We start from the raw sequence: 23,709 nt of genomic DNA, 5'->3' as shown, positions 1-23,709 counted from the left end.
ACTGACCAACTTTCCTCTCTACCTACCTACCTACCTACTGTATATTAAAGGCCACAAAGATATTAAATATGAAATGTTGAAAAATCCTTCTTTGTCCATGTGGATGATGGATGGATGGATGGATGGATGGATGGATGGATGGATGGATGGATGGATGGATAGATAGATAGATAGATAGATAGATAGATAGATAGATAGATAGATAGATAGATAGATAGATAGATAGATAGATAGATAGATAGATACTCTTTATTCATATATTTTAATATATTTACATTTATATTTATTTACAGATTTACCAGCAGATGTCACTGCCAAAAGAGCTGTTAAATGGGGCCTCAAGTAATGACACTTTTGGCGATGCAATTGGCCAGAAAGACTCAACACATTCCCGGGGCTTCATTAAACCATCACTAGCGCCAGGAGATCTGGGGAACGCAGGCATGTGATTTATTTTACTGTAATGCGAACAGAATTTAAATGGTGGCGAGTTAAAAACACATGAGAATCCAGATTTGAATGGAAGTCTATGGAAGAAGAAGTAGACTTATCCTCGCTTGGAGAAGCATAGCTAAAAATCTGTAAATCCCAGCTCTGTCACACTTGGTTCTCTTCGAAGCCACTCAAGATTCCTCCGTTTTGATGTATAATTTATGTCTCTGCAATGGAAATTGTAAGAGTTATGAGAGTTTGTTTTGAGTATCGGAACAGACTGAAAAGTTTGAGTGGGGCTAGAGTGAACATTGTAAAATTTATTGATTTTTAAACTGTCATATTTCAATAACGGTAAAAGATATCCATCCATTCCTCTTCTGCTGTGGCTCAGCATTTAAATAACCTTTATCAGATTTGATGATTTTGCACAGAATTTACCAAAAAGTGTTTTAATTTTCTTTCACAAATGTGGGAATGAAATTGTGTTAAAATATATAAAATGGTGAAATTTCTCTAGCCTGGCCGGGCAGCTGTCTGAGTGCTCAGCCCCCCTAAACTTCTGATCCTAGAACCGCCCCTGATTTACACCACCGTCCTCGCTGGTTTTTACTCTGCTTTCCTTATATAGTGGCATTTATTTTTCCTTTTTTTTTTTTTTTTTTTTTAACTTGTCCTGTCCAGCATCATAGCAAGCAAAATGATAATCTGGTTGCTGTATCGTGCTGAACAAATTTGCTCTGCCAAGGGGAGGCCTATGGGTAAGGCTCCTCTTGATAATCTGATTCATTTATTTATTTATTTACTTTGAATCACGGAATCTATGTAATCTTTGCTGGACCTGACCGGAGGGGACAGAAAAAGATGGAAAATAGCAAAAATAGCAAAAGGGAAAGAAGAAAGGAGATCAGACAGAAGGACGACCCTTCAATCCATACCATCACCAGACAACAAACTGTTAAACCTGTACATGAACACACCAAAAAAAAAATTCCTACAACTTTTACAAAAGCAGAAACACACACACAGAAAAAAAATAAATAAATAAATAAAAAACAGGGCAGCTAGTCATTAAGAGTTTTTAAATAATAACCAAATCAAAAAGACATAACAGCGACCAGATACTGACTCACAGAAAAAAAAAGAAGAAAATTTAATAATCATCGCTTTGTATTAAAACCCACTAGACAACTCAGTGACTGTGTCAGCATGCAGAGCATGAGAAACATGGAGTGATTAGTGATGAAGAGTGGTGAGTGATGAAGAGTGGTGAGTGAGATTGTGCGAATGCGACCACGCCCCCACGGAGGCCAGAGGCAGACCAGGGCCTGGGTCAGGCCCTCAGCAGTAGACCCGGAGCACCAACCCAAGCCACCCCACCACCAAGACGACTCCAGCCCCACCCGAAGGGCGACAGAGGAGAGCCCCAGCAAGAGCCCCCCACAGTCTCGGGGCACAGGTCCCAGTGGGCCAAGGTCAGCAGCCGCCGGCCCCGCCAGGGACCGGCCACCCAGGGCAGCCCAAGCAAAGGGCCCAGGGCCCCAGGAGCCCAGAGGCGGCCGCCCCACCCCCCAAAGGCAGAGGGCCCGCAACATGCTCAGGAGGACCAGGCCCCCCCAGACAGCCACCCAGCGCAGGCCAGCACACACCCCGATGTTCCAGCCGCACACCCCGGGAACCAGGGTGCTATCGGCCCCCTCCCCCCACTCCCCACCTACTTCAATCTGTGCCCCATATAACCCCATACTCACACCCTCCCCCGTGCCGCACCCACAATCACTCACCACCACACAGTCACGCCACACACAACCCACCCACCGTGCCCCGTGGGGGACACCCCAGGCGGACCAGCAGACAGCGAGCCCCAAGCACCCCCCCCTTGACCCAACCCCCACAAATGAAGCTGAAATTAATGCTGTTAATCTGTTGGATTATCTTGTCAGAGATTTCCAGTGAGAATGTAGGATAAATAACCTGATAAACTTTCTATCTTAGTTAGGGGCACTCACATAGTTGTGACCCTTTGAAGCCATGAGTTCATAAAAGATTTAATTTTTTCTATACTTTTTACATGCTCTTTTTCTCTTGTTTCTTTTTTTTGTGATGGTGATACCCAAATATTTTACTCCAGGTTTAATTGTGATATTAAAAACTAACTGAGCTGTTTGGTCATGTAGAGCAAATCTCTCACATTTATCAGTGTTTCATTTTACAGCTGGTGTCTTAGAAAACTGGTTCATAAATTCAAGTACAATGGGAATTTCCCTCTCATCTTCTAAAAACAATGTTGTGTCGTCTGCAAATTAGCTTATCAAAATGTTTCTGTCCAAAATGTTAATACCTTCAACCCCATTGTTTGTAAGACTGATAGCAGCAGCTCAGCGACCATTTTAACCAGCGAGGGTGAGGTGTTGCATCCTTGTCTGATCCCCTCCTGACTGGAAACCTCCGACATGTACCGGGCTCCAAAGCTACACAGCTGTTGATATCATTGTGTAGCATATCAATTAGATCAATACATTTATTTCCAAAGCCAAAATCTGTGAGCTTTTCTAAAATAAAGGATGTTCAGCTGAATCAAAGCTTTCTAGAAGTCCAGGAGTAGAAGGTAGCCACTTCCTGTAAACATGTCACTGTAGGCAGTGAAGTCCAGGACCAACCTGATGTTATTGTAAATTATTCTTCCACCAAGGAAGCCAGATTGTGTTTCACTGATGATCTGATTTATACCGGTCCAAAGTCTTGCTGCTAGTTTCCTGATAAGAGTTTCTACTCTGTGTTTAATAGTGTGATTGGTCCCAGGGTGTCCAGTAGTCTTTGTCCTTACCATGTGTTGGGATTACTGTTATAAGCCCTTGTTTCATGCTTGGCAGTAATTCTTTTGTTTCTATGCATGTGTTACAGCTGCCACTCATTGCCTCCACCTTGGGCTCATCCTGCAGGTAAACGCCTGCCCTCTGTTGCCTGTTTAGAGTCGGCTGGTACTGTCACACCTTCGCCTTCACCCGCCTGATTGGATAACTGCTGGTCCAATCCCTGCTCCTGCTGCCTTCCACCAGGAAGTAAAAGATTGCTGCGACCGCTCAGTCAGTAGCAACTGTTTGCACAGACAGGCTGCCCTTTGCTTGTGAACTTGATTGTGACCGTGTGCTTAGTTGGTGGTTCTGAGAAGCAAGATTAGTATTTATTTCCAACAGAGTTAAAACTGTTTGGCTTTTGTGTTCTTCGTTTTGCTGACTGACAGTCTTGTTTTTTGTTATCTTTGTTTGGTGTTTGGTAATACGTAAAGCCCTTTTGGCTTCTCTTTCAGTTGTATTAGTTAAAGTTGTTAATTAGTTAGTTGTTAAAGTTAGAATGTGCTGGGCTAGGTTAGTTTTGTAATTGTAATTGTATGTAGAGCTTTATATCAGCATAGCTACTGAAACTGCTTCACTCTTCATTAACTTAGATTAGTAGGCCAGTTTCCGTCCTCCCGTTTGGTTATTTCCGGTTTTTGCTTTCAATTGGCTGATTTTGAGTTAGACCATAGCGGTCATTTTGTGTTTTTGCTTTCAGTAGCTTGCTAACCCCAACACTTTTCATTTACTACCATTTGTTTGTTCTCTATTTCCACTTGTTCCAATAAGATCTGTTAGCTTACGTTATGAACATCTGTCTGCAGTTCTCTTCTTTTGTTACGCCTCTCATACCCCTGAACTGGGTCGTAACAGCATTCCTGTATTGTATGAAATATAAGGAGTCTAACGTCATTCCAAGAGAATTTATAAAAGTCTGCTGTAAGACCGTCACAACCAGGGGATTCGTTGGATGGCAGTTTCATAACTGCGTCCATAAAACAATGAGATACACTTTCTAGATCAGTTTTACAGAGGAGCAGGCGGAGGAGCGGACGGAGCAGGTGGGGGTGGAGTTTTATGCCAAACAGTAAAACAGCAGTAAAACAGAAATATTATTAGTAGGCACCAAATCCACTCTCTCCAAATCTGACAGTTTCTGCCATTAATTGATTTGATGATTCTTCCATTTCTCCCTCCCCTAAGGTAAAAAGTCTGGATGTCATCCTCGACAGCACCCTGTCTTTCACATCACATATCAATAACATAACCTGGTCAGCATACAGTAGTAGCGGTTTAAAAGTTCCCATCCAAGCTGAAAGCCAGCCGAATACCTGCTGGCTTCCAGCCCAGTTCCATTCCAGTTCCAGCCAGCTGCCTTCCAACTTCCAGCCGCCAGAGAGGCCCCCTCCTTCTCCTGGGAGTGTCGATGTTTTAATCAAACTCCACCCATTCCTTGTAATATAGGGTAGACCCAGAAGATGGCGCTTCTCTCACAGACTTCTCATCGCCCGTAGTCTGTCAGATTTTATCTGAATTTACACTGACCGGCAGAGGCGCCACTCAAAGCACCTCTGATGGCCAGTCACAATTCATAAAAATGCATAAAACTTAATACATAATCATCGTTTGACGTGGAATGTGAAATTGTAACATGCTTGTGCGCTGCCAATTGTTTTATTCAGAAATGAATGCTAGTAGGTTAATAAAACCTTTCAAATACTGGATCACAGCCCCTAGCTCTATTCTCAATAGGATGTATTTATCATACTGATTAATCTTTTAATATTAGCATTATTAACATAGACAAATCAGATTTGGATCAAGCAACACAGAATCTGTTTGAGGTAGCTAGGAAGGGTTATTTTATTCTCATATTATTTATTTCACCTCCATAAGAAGACAGGGCGACAGATAAAAGCCCCACGCAGGATCGGAGATAATTTCTTCCACTTCAATGTGTCTAATCGCGGGGGGACATCCAACACTCGCTGTGCTGCGACTTCCTGCTCGCCGGGAATCCCGATTACGTCACCCCTCCAGGTGGGCTATTCCCCGACACGCTCTGATTACCATTCCAAAAGGTACTGTATGCAGCCCCCAACTTGAACATGCACCTTCTTCAACATTCGCACTTGCTCCAGAAAATTACCATCTCTTAGGCTCCTCCACCACCACTTTGACTGTGGATTGATACGTAAATGAGCCGCAATGAGGCAGCTGAACAAGTGACCCAGTTTTGTGATTGTTGCACATTGGGTAAGAGTGGTAGTCAAACGAGTCCAGTTTGTGTTGTCATGCTATACAGAAATTCAGTAGGCTAGTCGGTCCTAATGCAGTGAATTTCCATGTTAATGTTGCCAAATTCAATAGCATAGCAAGAGATGAAAAAAGAAACAACGATATTTCTTCAACATGTTAACCAAAATATTTACCTCTTAAAGCATAAACCAAGTATTTACAACAAGCAGTGTGCTTTTTAACGTTAACGTGTGCCATAGCCTGCATATATGCAGCCCACAACTTGGTATACCTTTCAGAATGATAATAAACAGAACAAGACACACCAAACCAGGAGCTAGACCACGAAGTTCAGCATCATGCTTATCTATCTTTGGCGTTTTTACACCAACATTTTTATACACTGGATAATGATAATAATTATCGATTAAAGTCACGGATAAAACTGCTGTTGTTAAAACACACCCATCTCTTACAAAATCTAAAATGTAAAACAAAAAAAACAACAAACAAAAAATCTGGATCACTGTAGAAATATCTTTATTCATTGCTGATCATCTGGCCATTGAAGCGTTTTTATTTGGAATTGGGAACAAATATTTTCCACCCTGTTATATTCTGTTCCACTCTGTTATGTTCCATTCCACCCTGTTAGTAAGGTGTTTTTTTAATTTTTTTTTTTTTTACTAAAAACATTGAGGACTGTGAACCTTGTTGCACCATATTAGGAAGTGAGGAACATTAAATTGATTTTGCTTTTCTGTTCCCAGGTCAAAAGGAATGTAATTATCTCTCATTTGAAATACTTGATTATGCTTTCCTTTTGGCCTTTGTGGAAACAGAAACGTGATAATCTCTCACTTGAAAGCAAGCTGGGCGTACAATAGTGTGATGACGATGAAAACTCACATGACCAATGCTCAATAAAGGGTACATGAAAATGTGAGAAATGGTCAAAAGCACAAATACCGTTTGTGGGGAGTGAAACTATACAGCACAGTCCACAAGGCTCTTTTCAAGCACACTCCTCCCCCCAAGGAGTATGCTTGAACAGCTAACGGCAGGTAATGGCTGTGTTTACAAATGTAAAGGTGCTAATTGTTGGCCATTGAATTGTTAATTTCAAACCGGGCAGCCTTTTGGTTGTACTCTGGGCATGGTAGAGGGGTAAGAAATCTCTGGGTTTTCTAGTGTTAAACACTGGAAGCGCCGCCAGCGGTCTTTTGATGACCGCCAGTCACGCTACCATGCTTATAGTGTATTAAAAACTAAACGGCTGAACCTGGTATTTTAGGACTTTTATTATATAGTTGTTGTCTATAGTTTTACCTGCTTACTTGTTTGGAAAAGTAAACACATCAATATTTACGAGCAGTTTAGCACGTCTAAACTTCCACAGAGCCGCTCAGGGAGACTCTTTCTCAGCCAAACTGTCGTATATCACGGCTACGGACTTGTAATAAATGCCCGCCCTACTCTGCTTCTGATTGGCTGTAAGATCACAAACCCTGTGTGATGATAGGCTGCTGGTTCCTGTCATTCCTACCAGCCTTTGCGCATGTGCCTGCTTCAGACAGCAGGCAGGCGGCTGTCCCACCGCTGAGACACAGTTGTATGACGTTTTATCACGTTTTATCACTAGATCGCTATGAATAAAATCCAGGGACACTTCATTTCACAGTATAAACCATTTATTTACTTATCTACTTAGGATAATAGCACTTTGAGGCCTAATTCAGAATATAGGTTGGGCTGGGTCCGGACTTTTGTGATCCCTGCTTTACACATTATCAGTATTATGTTATTTTTACCTGCCGATATTACGTTATGATTTTGTCAATATTCAGTTATGCAGCAGCTGTATCAACCCCCACTGTGAATAACTTACGTTGCAGTCAAATGACCGCTGGCGGCGCTCCTCGGGATGTTTAGCTCGCTGCTAGTGACATTCACCACTTAGCCGACTTGAGGAGGTTGTGCTTTGCCTCATAACACCATTAGCTACACATGTCGGCTTTTTTGATACATTTATTTGACGCCATTTTCAAATCAAATCATTTTTTAAATGTTGGCAAAAATGCAACAAATGAGCGACACAGCTCATTATAAACTGTTTAGAAAGCAGCAAGATCAAATCACTGCTCCTCCCCGTGGACAAAAGAGGGATTGCAGCTGTTTTTTTACTTGGGCTGCTTGGGGGCAGAGCCTCGCTGACGACGTCATTGCGGGGGATTACATTACCCCCACAGACCTGTGAAGGATCGGCCAAGGATCAGTCAAGGACCAGTCAAGGACCAGTCAAGGACCAGTCAAGAACCAGTCAAGGACCCATCATGGAAACAGGGGAACTTTTAAACCGCTACTACTGTATTTTCACCTTCGCAATATCAACCCCCTCCGCCCCTCCCTCACCCCTCACGCCACCGCCATACTCGTTCACAGTCTGTCACCTCCCGTCCTGACTACTGTAACTCCCTTCTGTTTGGTCTTCCCCAAAAAACACTTCATAAAATTCAACTGGTTATAGGATGCAGCAGCCCGGGTCATCACAAGAACTGCATCCACTCATCACATCACCCCTGTCCTGCAGCAGCTCCATTGGCTCCCCGTCACCTACCGCATCCACTACAAAATCCTGCTGTTCACCTACAAGGCCATCCATAACCTCTCTCCTCCCTACCTTTCTGATCTCCTCCATGTCTCCATACCAGTCCGTTCCCTCAGATCCTCCTCCTCCATCCACCTCCCCCTCCCCCCAGTCCGCCTTGTTACCATGGGGAGAAGAGCTTTCAGCTGCTCTGCTCCTCATCTCTGGAACTCACTCCCCCTAGACCTCCCTTTCTCTGATTCTATACAACTGTTCAAATCCAAACTCAAAACACATCTGTTCAAACTGGCATACTCACTGTAATATTTCACACTGCTTTTTATTATTGTTTTATGCATCCTTTATGAGTGTATTTATTGATTTGTTTTATTCTTGTTTTATCCTCTAAGGCAGGGCTACTCAATTCGGTCCTACGAGGGCCGCAATCCAGCAGGTTTTCCATGTATCCCTGCACCAACACACCTGAGTCAAATTAATGAGTCATTGTGTAGAACCTGATTGGCTGTTAGAGCCACCTAATTTGACTCAGGTGTGTTGGTGCAGAGATACATGGAAAACCTGCTGGATTGCGGCCCTCGTAGGACCGAATTGAGTAGCCCTGCTCTAAGGTGACCCTGAGTGTCAAGAAAGACGCCCACAAATAAAATTATTATTATTATTATTATTATTATACTGTCAGAATACCTGCCTTAATGTTTTCATGGCTTTCAGGATGGTTTTCAAACAGCTGAGAGTGATGTTAACAGAAGTTAGCATCGTCTGTGAGCAGCGTTAGTCAGTGTGAAAGCTGACTGCTGTCAGCGAAGTGTGCTTCCATGTCAATTTGCAGACAATGAAGAGAAAGTCCGCCATACTACACATTTCATCAATTTTTCTTTTTTGAAGCTCAGAACAGAGTCAGTGGACAACAGAGGGACTGCAGTTACAGCTTCCCAACAGCAGTGAGGAGGAGGATGACCATGCAGCTGAGGGAGGGGCAGCAAGACAGCATGACCGAGACTCAGACTCAGAACATGGCCACATCTCTACAAGGACCAAACATGAACAGGAAACAGATTATTTGCATTGCAGTGAGCTTCAGTGAGCAAGATCAGCCACAGAAAGCAGTGAGCTAGAACTAGACCAGCCACTCCACCTGCACCTGGACCAACAGGTGAATTTATCTGTCCACAATATGAGGAATGGATGGCTACAGGTTAAATCATCTTAATAAATCTGTGGTTAAAACATGTTTAGACTGAGTGAAGATGATTCATGTTATTATATAAAACCTTTATGATTCACCCTGATCAGTATGGGATAAGCTTTGTGCCACTGGGGAGTGAATCTGAATTCTTTATATTTGAATTTGAATCATTCAATTTGAATCTGAATATGCCTTTTTAAATAATTGCTTTAAAAACTGAATCCAAATGAAGATATTTGATATTGAATCTTTGTTTTTTTAATGTGTATTGTGGTAAAGTTGAAACTTTTGTATTTGAAAAATTCAGATCTGAAATACAAATTCAGATCTGAAATACAAACTTTTGTGCCACACATCCGGGACCTGACGTGAGGCAAAACTAGTCGATCGCAGATGGAGTAACGTCAGTTTTGTGCAGTTGTTCTCAACAGCTAAAAGCAGAGGGAGGGCGAGGGGAGGATGGCGGTGGGGAGAGAGAGAGAGAGAGGCAGAGAGAGAAATGGAGAAACGCTAAGATCCAGGCCAGCCACTCGCTACAACGGCAGTTACCGTTCCTGCAACGGCACTTGCCGTTTCTGTAGCGGTAGTTACCGTTTCCTTAACGGTCTCAGCGGTTTGCCACTGTGGGCTGGTTGCTGACTTTTCACATTAGTGGTAACCCCTAAAACAAGAAAAATATGCGTAGGTTTGCACAGATTAATCTGCACCTCAAGTGACGTATATACACCATGTAGGCTATAATGGACCAGCTTGATCTTTCGCGTTTGTTTGGAAACATTTTAGTAAGTAAGTCGCCGGGCTGCAGACACGCCAGATCATGTCTGTGACGGCGCATCGCTGTGAAAGCAGCTTGCAGGCTCAACTAAAGGTTTTCTCCAGGACTCTTGAGGGAGACAGAAGAAGGGAGACACTAGAACTACCAGGATTTTCAGTTTCTCCTGCATTCCCCCCTCCCTCTACCAAAGTTAATCACCACCCTCACTGAGCCATTGTTTTTCAAATGAGGTAGACCTGCAATCTCCCCCACCCAGATTACAAATGCAAGATGCACCTAACTTTCCCTTCATTTCAGAGTTGTAGAGTTCAGAATCAATTTATTACTATTGTCAGTGAAAGCTTCACAGACCAGGGGTCTCATTTATAAAACTGTGCGTAGGATTCTTACTAAAAGTGTACTTACGCCCAAAACCGGAAGTTGGCGTACGCCATAAAATATTCTGATTTATAAAACCGTGCGTACGCACAGGTGCAAGCAATTTCCCCTTTATAAATCACACTTGTCCTTGAAGTTTGCGCAGGTGAATTTGGCTCATGTTCCGCCCACTACACACCCACTTTCCACCATAAATGGTCAATGCAAAGTACCTCAGCGTGTATTAAAATGAGCCAGCTGATCCATGTTGTGATCCATGAACAACGGCAACCGCAGGGAAGCGAACCAAAAAACGCAACTTCACAGAGGCAGAAATCGATGCATTAGTGAGTGAGGTGGAGAGTCGAAAAATTATTTTGTTTGGTAGCCACAGTAGTGGCGTGACAAATAAGAGTAAGTGTCGTGAGTGGCACCACACAGTTACCTCAGTTAACTCTGTGAGCGGGACAGAGCGGACAATGGCGAGATCAAAAAGAAACCATCAATGAACTGAAGGAAATCAGAACAACACTGCATAATTTGTGTGACATTATGTTCGACATTTCAAACACATTAAAAGAGCTTGTGAAAAAGTGAACCTTATTGTCTGCTTAATCGCTGCATGACCTCCTCACGGAGCCGTGCCCCGTGTTGGAACTCCCTGTGTCTGGGAGGGGGCTGTGGGTGAGGGTCGGCATTCCGAGGAGGGGGGAGGCCAGGAGGTAGTTGGATGCCGTGCCTCAGTGCCAGGTTGTGCAGCACGCCACACGCCCTCACGATCTTGCGCACCTTTTGGGGATGGTACAATAATCTACCCCCTGACGCATCCAGACACCGCCACCGGCATTTTAAAAGGCCGATGGCGCGCTCTACAGTTGAGCGCGCACGGGAGTGAGCGGTATTGAACAGGGTCTCCTCTGCGCTCTGGGGGTTTGGGAAGGGGGTCAGGAGCCAGCGCCGGAGGGGGTAGCCACTGTCCCCTGCATTTCAATGAAACAGTGCATCAGTGGTCTGCATCTGGCTAAGCTGGTTGTCAATATAAAGTTATTGTCTTACCAAGAACCCAGCCATCACGTACAGCGCCTGCCTGCAGTCTCTTCTCTACACTGCTTTGCGCTAGGATGTAAGAGTCATGTGTAGAGCCAGGCCATCGTGCAACTACATTTGTCAACATCATGTTGGATTGACATATGACTTGAACATTGATAGTATGCACATGCTTCCTATTGACATACATGAATTCATCGACATATGGGGCCCTTATAGCAATATGAGTGCAGTCAATTGCGCCGATTACATTAGGAAAACCGGACATTGCTGCAAATTGCCTTTTAATGTCGGCCTGTTCTCCTGCAATATAGAGAAATTGGATGTGGAAGAGTGTAGCAGGACGCATAGACAGCGGAGACGGGTTATGAACTCTTGCCGGGTTGAAGTCATGCACGCTGACCAGTGAGCCGAAATCACATCTGCGGTCATACAGCCAGAGCGCAAAATTAATTGGAGACATGGTGACAGGACCCCACGCTGCCACAAGAGGACTCTGGATGCAGTGTGTTGTTAATTCCCCACCTCTCCATCTGTGTCGCCAATTCCCCCAGCCTCCAAAACCAGCGTACGCATGGGTCAGAGCTGCCGTGAAAGACCGCACATTTTCACGTCAAGTTTGTTTTTTATAAATCACAACCTTTGCGTGAAAAGAGGCGTACGCCAGTTTCAGGCCCCATTTTGTGCGTACGCAACGGTTATAAATGAGACCCCAGGAATTTTTCTTGGTGCAATGGCGCAACATGGAACATGGAATGCAGACTAGTAAGGGAAATAAAATAAATCATAATAAAGACTTCAAAATAAGGCATGCAATAAAAACAATCCAAACTAAAAAATACTCCTCCTACATAGTAACACTGTATAAATGTGGTAATTATTCATGTTAATGTCTAGCAGCAGGTGAGTGTGGAGTGAACCACACAGTGCAAATATGGCAGAGTTGGTTGGTGTTCATGAGTCCGGTGCGGAGTAGCTGATTGTTCATGAGTCCGATACAAAGTTATTTTGTGTTTATGAGTCTGATGGCAGAGGGGAAGAAGCTGTCCATGTGGCGGGAGGTTCTGATCTGAAAGAACCGTAGCCTCCTGCCTGAGGGGAGAGGGACAAACAGATCATGTCCAGAGACGCAACCAATCACCTTCTCAGTAGCATGGACAATGTGCTGCTGTCTGTGCCTGTCCCTGGCTGTGGCTCCAGCGTACCACACAGTGATGGACTCCATGATGGCTGCACCAACATCTTGGCGGGCAGCTTGATTTTCCTTAGCTGCTGCAGGAAGAACATCCTCTGCAGAGCCTTTTTGATGAGGGAGCAGATAGTCGGCTCCCACTTGATGTCCTGGGGTATGGTGGTGCCCAAGAAGTGGAGATGGGGCAGCCAGTGAGGATGAGGGGGGATGGTGGGGCTGTGATTTTCCTGAAGTCCACCATCATCTCCACCGTCTTTTTTTTTTTTTTTTTTTTTTTTTTTAGCTTTTCCTGTCCAGCATCATAGCAAGCAAAATGATAATCTGGTTGCTGTATCGTGCTGAACAAATTTGCTCTGCCAAGGGGAGGCCTATGGGTAAGGCTCCTCTTGATAATCTGATTCATTTATTTATTTACTTTGAATCACGGAATCTATGTAATCTTGCAGGCCCCCCCCAGACAGCCACTCGGCGTAGACCAGCACACACCCCGATGTTCCAGCCGCACACCCCGGGAACCAAGGCGCCATCGACACCCCCCCCCCCCCCCCCCCCCCCCACTCCAATCTGCACCCCATATAACCCCACACTCTCACCCTCCCCTGTGCTGTACCCACAAGCACTCACCATCACACAGTCACGTCACACATAACCTACCCACCATGCCCCGTGGGGGACACCCCAGGCGGATCAGAGGACAGCGAGCCCCAAGCACCCCCCCTTGACCCAACACCCACAGAGCCAGCAGCCCACCAGCACAGCCACCCCAGTACCCGGCCCGGGGGCAACCACCTCCCCCCTCTCACCCCCGGCCACACACAGGGGGAACAGGGGTGTGAGAGGCCCCCAATACCCTCTCCCTCCCCGCTCCTGACTGTTTATGTAGTGTGTGTTGTGTGCAATTAAAATTGATGGGCAGTGACCGCAATGAGCCGGGAGCCGGGCCACCTAAGTGGCCCCGCCCGACATGCACCGCATGACATGCCCCCCAGGTGTTGTTTGTGTGTTGTGTTTCTTGTGTTTTGGTGTCTCTGTGCAATTAAAACTGAGAGATGAGTCGCCATGGGGTGCATCCAAGGAGACCACTGAATGGCCCCCTCCGCTCCACCCTGCATGGCTCCACGCCTCCCAACTCCCTACGTGTGTGTGTGTGTGTGAGACAGAGAGAGCGGGAAGTAAGAGGGGTCCGGGGATGTACGTCCAGAGGGAAGCAAACTTCCCTCTGGATGTTAAGCCTCTAGTGCCATTAGGCACCCCCGCTCCCCAGGAGGTCCCCCAGGGCAAGACAGGCCAGGAGAGGCCACCCCCCACAACCGGGCCATTCAGGGACCACAGCCAGTGAGCCGTCACTGACCCCAGAAAGAACCCCTACACCCTTCCTGCCCCCGGGCCATACCCTGGGTCCCAGGGCGGCAACCAGACACCAGGGCATGCACCAACCCACACCATGGCAGCACATCCGGGCAGGCCAAGACCCCCGGCACATACGGACCCCGGAGGGAGGAAGACCACCCACAGGCACCAAAACCCAGAACCCCCGCCCAACCGCTCCTGGAATAGCCCGGCCGCCTGGCCCAGGACTGACGCACACCGACCCAGGCGTCACCAGTGCCCTCACCCCCCGCCATGAGACGACTCCAACCACTGGACCCCACAGCCCCCGACGGGGCCAGACCCAGAGCCACCCCCATCGCAGAGCAGCCCGGCTCCTCACCATGGGAAACCACAAAGAACCCGCAACCACCAGTCACTCCCGGCCATTTCCCAACCCCCATAGCAACGAGGTCACAGTCGTCCACCTACACTAAGTGATGGAGCTAAGCACAGGGGACCAGAGGGAATGAGATTCAGCTAAATGGTTCTTTGAGGAGGCAGACGTTGTCTCACTACTGATGTGGTCAACTAAGAGATTCCTAAACTGCTGAATACACTGATTATTTTTGGTTATCCAGTTCACAAGGATAGTTTTCTTTGCGATGCATAATGCTGTGCACAGCAAAAATTGGAGAGTTGAATTTTCAGGGTTAAACATTTCTGAGTTAATTTGAACTACAAAAGTGTGATTTTAACATGTTCAGAGTGAAATGTTAGTCAGCACTGGTGTTATGTCACAATGTTAATCATATCAGGGTTATTCTAACTCATTTTAGACATAAATAAACTACGCCAATGGACTGCAGGTAGGTGTTGTTTGGAATTGGGGTTAAATAAACAGAGTTGATTATGTCAGAGTTAAGCCTGGAACACACATAAAGATTATGTCATGTGTGTACCAGCTGTAGCTGTTTTTGTCCCAATTTTTTTCTCTTCCCGACCAGGGACAGCAAATGCCCGATTGCACAAGTCTTATAATATTTTCCTATACAATTATCATTTGGTCTCTGATGCTGTGTGCTGTTATGTCCGGTTTCCGCTATGTTTCTTCTTCGTTTTTTGCCGGTTGTTGCCGGCACAAAATATACAATACCTTTTACATACCGTATATGGTTGTTGCCATGGTTGTTGCTATGGTTCTTCTTCTACGTTTTTGTTAGATCACATTTGGTCACATCAGATGTCTGGCTCGGAGGACTAGATTGTAGATCAGTCGCGGGACAGCATCATTATGTGTGTTGTTCAAACAGTATGACTAACACTGTTAAATGCCTGATTTTTTTATCTTCACATGTGAGGTCCCGACCAGATAAAAATATCAAAAGATTAAAAAAATCCTTATGTGTGTACCAGGCTTTGGCTTAACTCCTTACAGACATAATTATGCTCCGCCCACATTTAACTGCTGCAGTTTGTGGAGTGGCTCGGCGCCATTACCTGCTTGAATTTCTTCGTTACATGTACGTGCAGCTGAAACAGTAAGAAAAAATATTCATGTGTACTTAACTGCATAAAACATTTATTGTGTTTTTAAATGCTTTGATTACAAGTAAATTTAAGATTAAAATATATGTTAATGTTTTGCTTTATGGTTTGACTGAACAGCACTGTAATATCAGTGAACAGCTTGCTAGCTAGTTTTTAGCTGCTAATAATTTGTAGCTGCTACTTTCTGGAGCAGACTATGATTGAAAAACGAGAGCATATAAGATCTAAAAGCCAAGAGATGTAATATGGTGCAGAAATTGTGCACATTTCGTAGCTTAAGTGTTGCCATTTTCTCACAGACAGTTTATAATCATAGCGGTCAGTGGAACTGCAAGTGGGGGGAGGGGGTAACGGCCGTTTGCCGCTACGTTTTTTTTCCCCCCTCATTGATGTATTTTAATCAGACTGTAGGAAGGACTCCACGACATGTTTATGTTTATATTAACTGTTGCTAATTTTTTAACAGAACCATATATATAGCTCTAGAGAGTAGAAGTGCTGTTAGGGACAGAAGGATTTCCAATTACTTTAAAAACATTCTGTTAAAAAATACACAAAGAAATGCTTTGTAAGAAAAGGTCTGAAAAATGTAAATAATAAATGTCATTGGTGAACTCAATGATAATTCCTGCTGTGTAGACTAGTGTATGATCCTATGTGTCTATAAGGGTCAGGGGTGTGTGTCGATTTTCTTCAGCCAACTTTATTTGATCTTATCCACCCTCAACCTTTTAGCTCAGGAGGTAATGCTAAAGATACCGCGCTGAAATAAAACTGTCATATACCTGCCAGACACAATTGTCAGTAACCATGACTTTTACAAATGATCTAAACTGTCATACAACCCTGACTTGTGAACATTTCTTGCATATCCCAGTTAAAATGCTGGTCCAGGTCAAGTACAAACATCAGCAGAAATATGTGAAGCTGGATTTTACTTTAATCCATACAGTGGCTATAACTTGTAAAGCAAATTTGATTTTTTTTTCTATTCCAGTTATTGAGAGATTTTGCCTGCCACCAGAAACAAATGTTACATACAAAGATGCAAAAGGCACAGAAGTAGATGAGGAAATATTCAGCGACCTTGTTGGACAAGGCAATGTGGTGCTGACTGCTTTCCCGAACGATGGTAAGTCTTATTGTTTTTAAAAAGACATAGTTTGAGACATTAACTTTTTCTTCATAGAGCTTGTGCTAAGATATAGTCCTACTGGCTAATAATCTACTACAAAAACAGTCATTATTGGCTGCTATGGTCAAAGATGCATATGTGTAAGATAATAAGATGTAGTACTTCTTTTCATATCATGGGATAATGAGCATAATGAGACGTTTTTTGGGGGTACCTCCTGAATTAGCTGTGATTTACTGTAAATAATTATAAAACTGCATTACAAATTAAGTTTAAAGCATCTGATGTATGCTAATTTCATTTATCACAGATAATTGCAAGTACAGATGTGTTTTTCATAACTAATTGATATCTCCTCTTAGACATCACCCTTCTAAAACTATCAGGGAGCAATACGCTCTTGGAATAGTGATGCTGTTTACCTCGCTCAAGGATCCATATTCCCAAAAAGGCTCTGTAATTCTCTCTTACTTTTTGCATCAGACAGTCATGTTATATGTGCATGCTATAACTCATGAGATGCTTGGATGACTTCATATCAGATTCTGTGGGATATTGTTTTTGGGTGGTATTGTTAATTGTAGCTTTTTTTTTTTTTTTCAGGAACATTTCTATGATGCTGCAAGCAACACAGGGTACACTGCTTGGCGTTTGAAAACGGTCCAAAGAAAGATTCATCGTGGCTCCACTGCACCACGAAGTAGTCCCGCGGATGGTTCTCCTGGAGGCCCAAAATGCCAGAGGATTACAAATGTTGAAGGACAGCTTGATGGTGATGCTTGTCAAGAGGCCATGTCTTTGCTCAACCATACCACAGACAAGTCTTTGATTTTTGAGATTTTGAGAAAGACCTTTCAGCATCATCAGAAACTTGTTAATGATCCAGGCAGAACTGTTGGAGTTTTCTCTACAGTAAAACCCACCACATGTCTTTTAGACCCAATTCCCACTTCACTTTTTAAATCATTTTATGGATTTTTTAGACGAGCTTTTATGCATGATAAATTGTTCTCTTCTGATGGGCGTTTTCCCTGCGGCCTTTAAAACGGCGGTGGTGAGGCCCCTTCTGAAGAAAAGCAATTTGGATTGTAATGATCCTAATAACTATAGACCTGTATCCAACTTACCCTTTTTAAGTAAAATTTTAGAAAAACTGTTTTTTATTCAGCTTAATGATTTTTTTAAATAGTAGAAATATCCTTGAGATATATCAGTCTGGATTTAGGGTGAACCACTGCACAGAGACTGCTCTCCTGCTGAAATGATTTTAGGATTAACTGTGACTCACAGAACCTCTCAGTCTTGGTGCTACTGGATCTTAGCGCCGCCCTTGACACAGTAGACCAAACAATTCTTTTAAACAGACTGAAACACCCGGTGGGCCTCCCTGGTGTTGTTCACAACTGGTTCACTTCCTATCTCACAGACAGAACTTATATGGTAAGTTTGGATACATGCTCCTCTAAGATCCATAAAATGACATGTGGTGTGCCCCAAGGGTCAGTTTTAGGCCCTGTTCTTTTTAATTTGTATATGCTCCCTCTTGGCAGCATCATCTGGAGGCATGGAGTAAACTTCCACAGTTATGCTGATGATACTCAGCTGTACATCTCCATGTCTCCTGATGACACGAGACCAATGGATGCCCTTTTCAACTGTATTTTAGATATCAAATCCTGGATGGCAGAAAACTTTTTACAGCTTAACCAGGACAAGACTGAAGTTTTAGTCATTGGTCCTGAGGCTCAGAGAGAGAAACTCTTAACTAAATTACAGGCATCCGCATTAAACCCATCATTACAAGTAAAAAACCTGGGCGTTATTTTTGACTGTGAGCTTGGTTTTATTCCACATATTAAACATGTTACTAAAATAGGATTTTATCACCTAAAAAACATAGCCAGAGTTCGTCCCATTCTCTCTCGGGCCAACACGGAGATGCTGATGCATGCTTTTATCACCAGTCGTATTGACTACTGTAATGCCCTGCTCTCTGGTCTTCCCAAAAAGAGTATTGCACCTCTACAACTTCTACAGAACTCAGCTGCTCGTGTGCTGACGAAGACCAGAGGGCGGGCCCACATTACACCGGTTTTAGAATCACTGCATTGGCTCCCCGTGTGTTTCAGGATCAATTTTAAGGTTCTCTTATTGGTTTTTAAATGTCTTAATGGTCTTGGGCCTTCTTATCTTTCAGATTTGTGTTTACCTTATGAACCCTCGCGGCCCCTGAGGTCTTCCGGTACTGTCCTCCTGACTGTATCTAAAGTCAGGACACATACTCACGGAGAGGCAACCGTGTTTAACCATGGAAAGCACTTTGGGCTGCATTTACGTATGAAAAGTGCTCTATAAATAAAGACTGATTGATTGATTGATAGATATTCTTTCTACCCTTCCAAGATTCTTGGATACAAAAGGATTGGTAAGTTTGAAATAACTTGCTTACTATGGCTTCAGTTGAGGTGAATATTCTAGTAATTGCTTCTTTTTTAAGGTGGATCAAGACCACAACAGATGGAACTTTAAATAGAACACTGTCAATAACTATTCCTTACTTTAACCATTATACAGTATAAAACTAGATGCTGGTGGTGGTTTCTTTTCCTGTACTGTCCTTTGCATTCATGGTGCCAAATTTAAAATTCAAAGAGGGCAGAACTTTATGATATTGTCTACTTGTTAACATGACACATGAATTGAAGCAGAAAACTCAAATTTATAGCACAGCAATAAAAAAAAAAGGTTAAATTTCAGCTGAATCTGCATCTCCCATGAGCCTTTGCGGTCGGAATATGTTGAGTTTTGAAAATGGCCCCGCCCCCTCTGACAGAAACGTAACATGTTGAGTTTTCTTTGCTAATCATTATTATTACACTGCACAATGTAGAAAACTATCAGAAACAACTTATTTGTTTTATTAATGTGGAACTGTTATACAAAACATAAAATGATAATTAGTCACTACTAAATAGTTTATATTCAAACAAAATGTGGGCTAAGAGTGTGGAGTCACTGTGTCAAGTAAAACAAGCGCACCCTGAAGAAGGCGAGGACGAGTTGCTCGAATTAGCTGGTATTCTATTGGCTGGAGGAGGTTTGACAGACAGCTCTTTCTGCAACCCAAGAGAGAGGAAAGAATATCCAAGAGCAGAAGTTTTGAGTGCGCAGAGAAAGTGTCTGAGTGTGAGGGAAAGAGACCAAGTCTGAGCACAGAGTTTTGAAAGGAAGAACGATATATTTGAAAGCAAGAGGGACTTTTTTGAGTGTGAGAGCAGAGTTTTGAGAGCGAGCAGGATGATATTTGAGTGTGAAAACCAGAAATCTTGCTCTCAAAGCAAACAATTGTGCTCTTGATTAAAGATAGAAAAATACCCCCATAAAAAACACCCCATTGTTGTTTGGAGACATTGTTCCTCCAGGAGACAAAAACTGGAGTTTATTTCTTTTATTACTAAAAATAATGAACATAATCTTTTCACCTTCTCTCACTACTGGTATGCCATTTTATCTAAAACACTCAATTGTTGACCATCACACACTTTTTAAATACTTGTATCCACACAGAAATTTAATACCCAAGCATCATTTTATGATTCATTACCCATCTTCAATTAGGAAAATTGGGCCTTTATTGTACACTGCTCACAAAAATTAAAGGAGCACTTTAAAGAAACACATTAGATACATCAGATCTCAATATGAAGTTGGATATCTATACAAATAACGACAGGGCAATGTCTTAGGAACAAAAGGATGCCAAGTCTTTTAATGGAAATAAAAGTTTTCAGCCTACAGAGGGCTCAATTGTGTAGACACCCTAAAATCAGAGTGAAATGAAGATGTGGCAGGCTAGTCCATTTTTTTCAAAAACTTAATTTCTGCAACTCAAAATGCGTTTCAGTATCTTGTGTGGCCCCCACGAGCTTGTATGCATGCTTGACAACGTCGCGGCATGCTCCTAATGAGACGACGGATGGTGTCTTGTGGCATTTCCTCCCAGATCTGTGTGAGGGCATCCCTGAGCTGTTGTACAGTCTGAGGAGCAACTTGACGGCGCCTAATGGATCGAAACATAATGTCCCACACATGTTCTATTGGGTTTAAGTCAGGGGATCGTGAAGGCCATTCAATTGTTTCAATTCCTTCATCCTCCAGGTACTGCCTGCATACTCTTGCCACATGAGGCTGGGCATTGTCGTGCATTAGGAGGAAACCAGGACCTATTGCACCAGCGTAGGGTCTGACAATGGGTTGAAGGATTTCATCTCGATACCTTATGGCAGTCAGAGAACCATTTCCTAGGCAGTAGAGGTCTGTGCGTCCCTCCATGGATATGCCTCCCCGGACTATCACTGACCCACCACCAAACCTGTCATGTTGAACGACGTTGCAGGCAGCATAACGTTCTCCTTGTCTTCTCCAGACTCTTTCACGTCTATCACAGGTGCTCAGGGTGAACCTGCTCTCATCTGTGAAAAGTACAGGGCGCCAGTGGCGGACTTGCCAATTCTGGTGTTCTTCAGCAAATGCCAGTCAAGCTCCACGGTGCTGGGCAGTGAGCACAGGGCCCACTACAGGACGTCGGGCCCTCAGGTCACCTTCATGAAGTCTGTTCCTGATTGTTTGGGTAGAGACATTCACACCAGTGGCCCTCTGGAGGTCATTCTGTAGGGCACGAGCAGTGCTCAGCCTGTTCCGCCTTGCACAAAGGAGCAGGTATCGGTCTTGCTGATGGCTTGAGGACCTTCTACGGCCCTGTCCAGCTCTCCGAGAATAACCACCAGTCTCCTGAAATCTCCTCCATGTTCTGGAGATTGTGCTGGGAGACACATTACACCTTCTTGCTGCAGCACGTGTGGATGTGCCATCCTGGAGAAGTTGGACAACCTGTGCAACTTCTGTAGGGTTAAGGAATCGCCTCATACTGCCAGTAGAGATAATTACTCAAGCCAAAACCAGCACGAGTGAAAAATCAGCCAAAAAAGATCAAGAGGGAGAAACTTGAAATGACCTCCACATGTAAAACCAGTCCTGTTTTGAGGGTTTTCTGATTGTTGCCACTGTGGTGCACCTGTTGTTAATTCCATGAACACCACTACAGCTGAAAGTGATCAACGATGCCCTCAGCTGCTTAACCAACCAGAAAATTATCAGACAGGTTTAACTGATTTCATGCCAGGCCCAATAAAAAAAGTGTTCCTTTAATTTTTGTGAGCAGTGTATATGTGGAGTATGAGGTTTGAAGCCAAACACAAACTATTTAAAGGCTATTTTAAAAATTTCAAAAACACAACAAAATCTTTAGCTACAAAGCATCAGATGACTATCGCTAATCACTGGGAAACATTTTCCCTGAAACAAACAGAGTATGGACCAATTAAGTAATTTTCCCTTGGAGAAGTTGATGTGGTCAACAATGAAGTGTTTGAAATGATTGCATCCAAAGATGTTTTTTCAACCAGCTGGGTTAAAATTGATGGACTAGACTATAAAGCTGGACTTGTGATTTGTGTTGCAATGGTTGATGATGAGCCAGTCTTTTGTGAAATAAGTGATATACTTTGGTTGAAAGTCATGTTTATGTTTTGACAAACAAGCTGCTCAAAGAGAACGTTGATGAGATTTATCATGCATTTCAAGTGCAGAGAAGCAATGAAAAGTTCATTGTAAAAATGTCTGATATTAAATTTCAAAAGCCATTTGATATTCAGAATTCATATGGGATTGCTGATGTAAGTTTATATGTTGTACTCTCCTTCACAATGTTTTAATTTAAAGGTCAAGCAGAGGTGGAGAATAAATGTTCATGGAAATTATTTTGAGTATTGCAGTTTTATTTTTCATTTGTAGACTTTTTATGAAGTGAAACGAAAACTTTCGAGAGTTCACATTTACCACTTGACAGTGCTAATTTTTAAGTCAACATTTAACATTCAACAGGGTTCATTTTAAGTACACATTTAACACTACTGTGTTACTTTTCAGTTCATATTTAACACTCTAGGGTGTCACTGTTCATTTCATATTTAACACTCTACTGTGTTCATTTTTTTCACATTTAACCTCCTACAGTGTTAATTTTGAATCCCTTTGTTGTTATTTTAACACAGCTGTGGGAGTTCACTGGCCAACTCTCACTTAGTGTTAAATATTTAACTATTTTGAAAATGTTATTTTAACTCTAACGAGTGTGGAGCTATGTAAACCCTCAAAAAGTGTTGAAATCAACTCTGTAGGAGTTGATTTAACACACCACTTTTTGCTGTGTGCGTATCATGTGTGCAGAGTTAATTGCCATATTAATGTCACGCAAGTCACCTAGTAGACACAGTGCGTGGATTGCAGGAATATTACATTTAAACCATGTTGACATGTCCACACATACCTGAAGCCAAAACCTGCGGACAGGTGTGCAGGACCACAAGGCATGGAGATAGTTCTCAGGTGTGTTTTCATTGCAGTGTGGTTAGATGTTTGATTGTGACAGACCCATCCTGAACATCCTTTGTCCTGTATAATGAGTTCTATGCAGAATTTTGAATTGTATTAGTTGCATATATATGAATATATATGAATTGTTAGTAATTTTAAAAGTGTTTAAACATATTTGTGACCATTTATCTTTATTAAAGTTACTGGATAAGTCACCCTCCCATTTTGAAGTTGGAAGACAGATTGAGTCTTCTAGTTTAGATAATAGTTTATATATTTTTGATAATTGCTTTGGGGCATTGAGATTCCTGAATCCTGCCACCCTAATAGGTAGCTGTAAGTTTAATTGATTAATGGCATATTTTTTACATATAATAGATTTAAGCTGGTGATATTCTAAAAATGTTTTGGTACTTATTCCATATTGTGAAGTGAGAATATAAATGAGAAGAAGTTTCCATTTTCTATTATATGTTCTAACTGTTTTATTCTTTTATTTTCCCATTGAGTAAAATTGATAAGCTTTTCATTCTGTAGGATGTCAGGGTTGTTCCAGAGGGGTGTAAACTTACATGGAAAAAGTGAGGATTTGGTTATTTTTAGAAATT

The 23,709-nt window shown here is 43.0% G+C and overlaps 1 long non-coding RNA gene across 1 annotated transcript; it reads right to left on the bottom strand.

Annotated features, from left to right (window-relative positions):
* Positions 1–341: 341 nt before the first annotated feature.
* LOC121636039 lies at positions 342–20,106 on the bottom strand. The gene is made up of 3 exons (XR_006009588.1): positions 20,094–20,106; positions 19,002–19,015; positions 342–413 (listed from the first exon to the last, which is right to left on the bottom strand). It is a non-coding gene; the product is annotated as an uncharacterized LOC121636039 (long non-coding RNA).
* Between the last annotated feature and the right edge of the window lie 3,603 nt (positions 20,107–23,709).

The sequence above is a fragment of the Melanotaenia boesemani genome (assembly GCF_017639745.1).
Source record: "Melanotaenia boesemani isolate fMelBoe1 chromosome 2 unlocalized genomic scaffold, fMelBoe1.pri SUPER_2_unloc_1, whole genome shotgun sequence".
In the NCBI taxonomy this organism is placed as follows: Eukaryota; Metazoa; Chordata; class Actinopteri; order Atheriniformes; family Melanotaeniidae; genus Melanotaenia; species Melanotaenia boesemani.
Note: the sequence above shows the minus strand (reverse complement) of the source record. Positions and strands in the feature narration are given on the sequence as shown.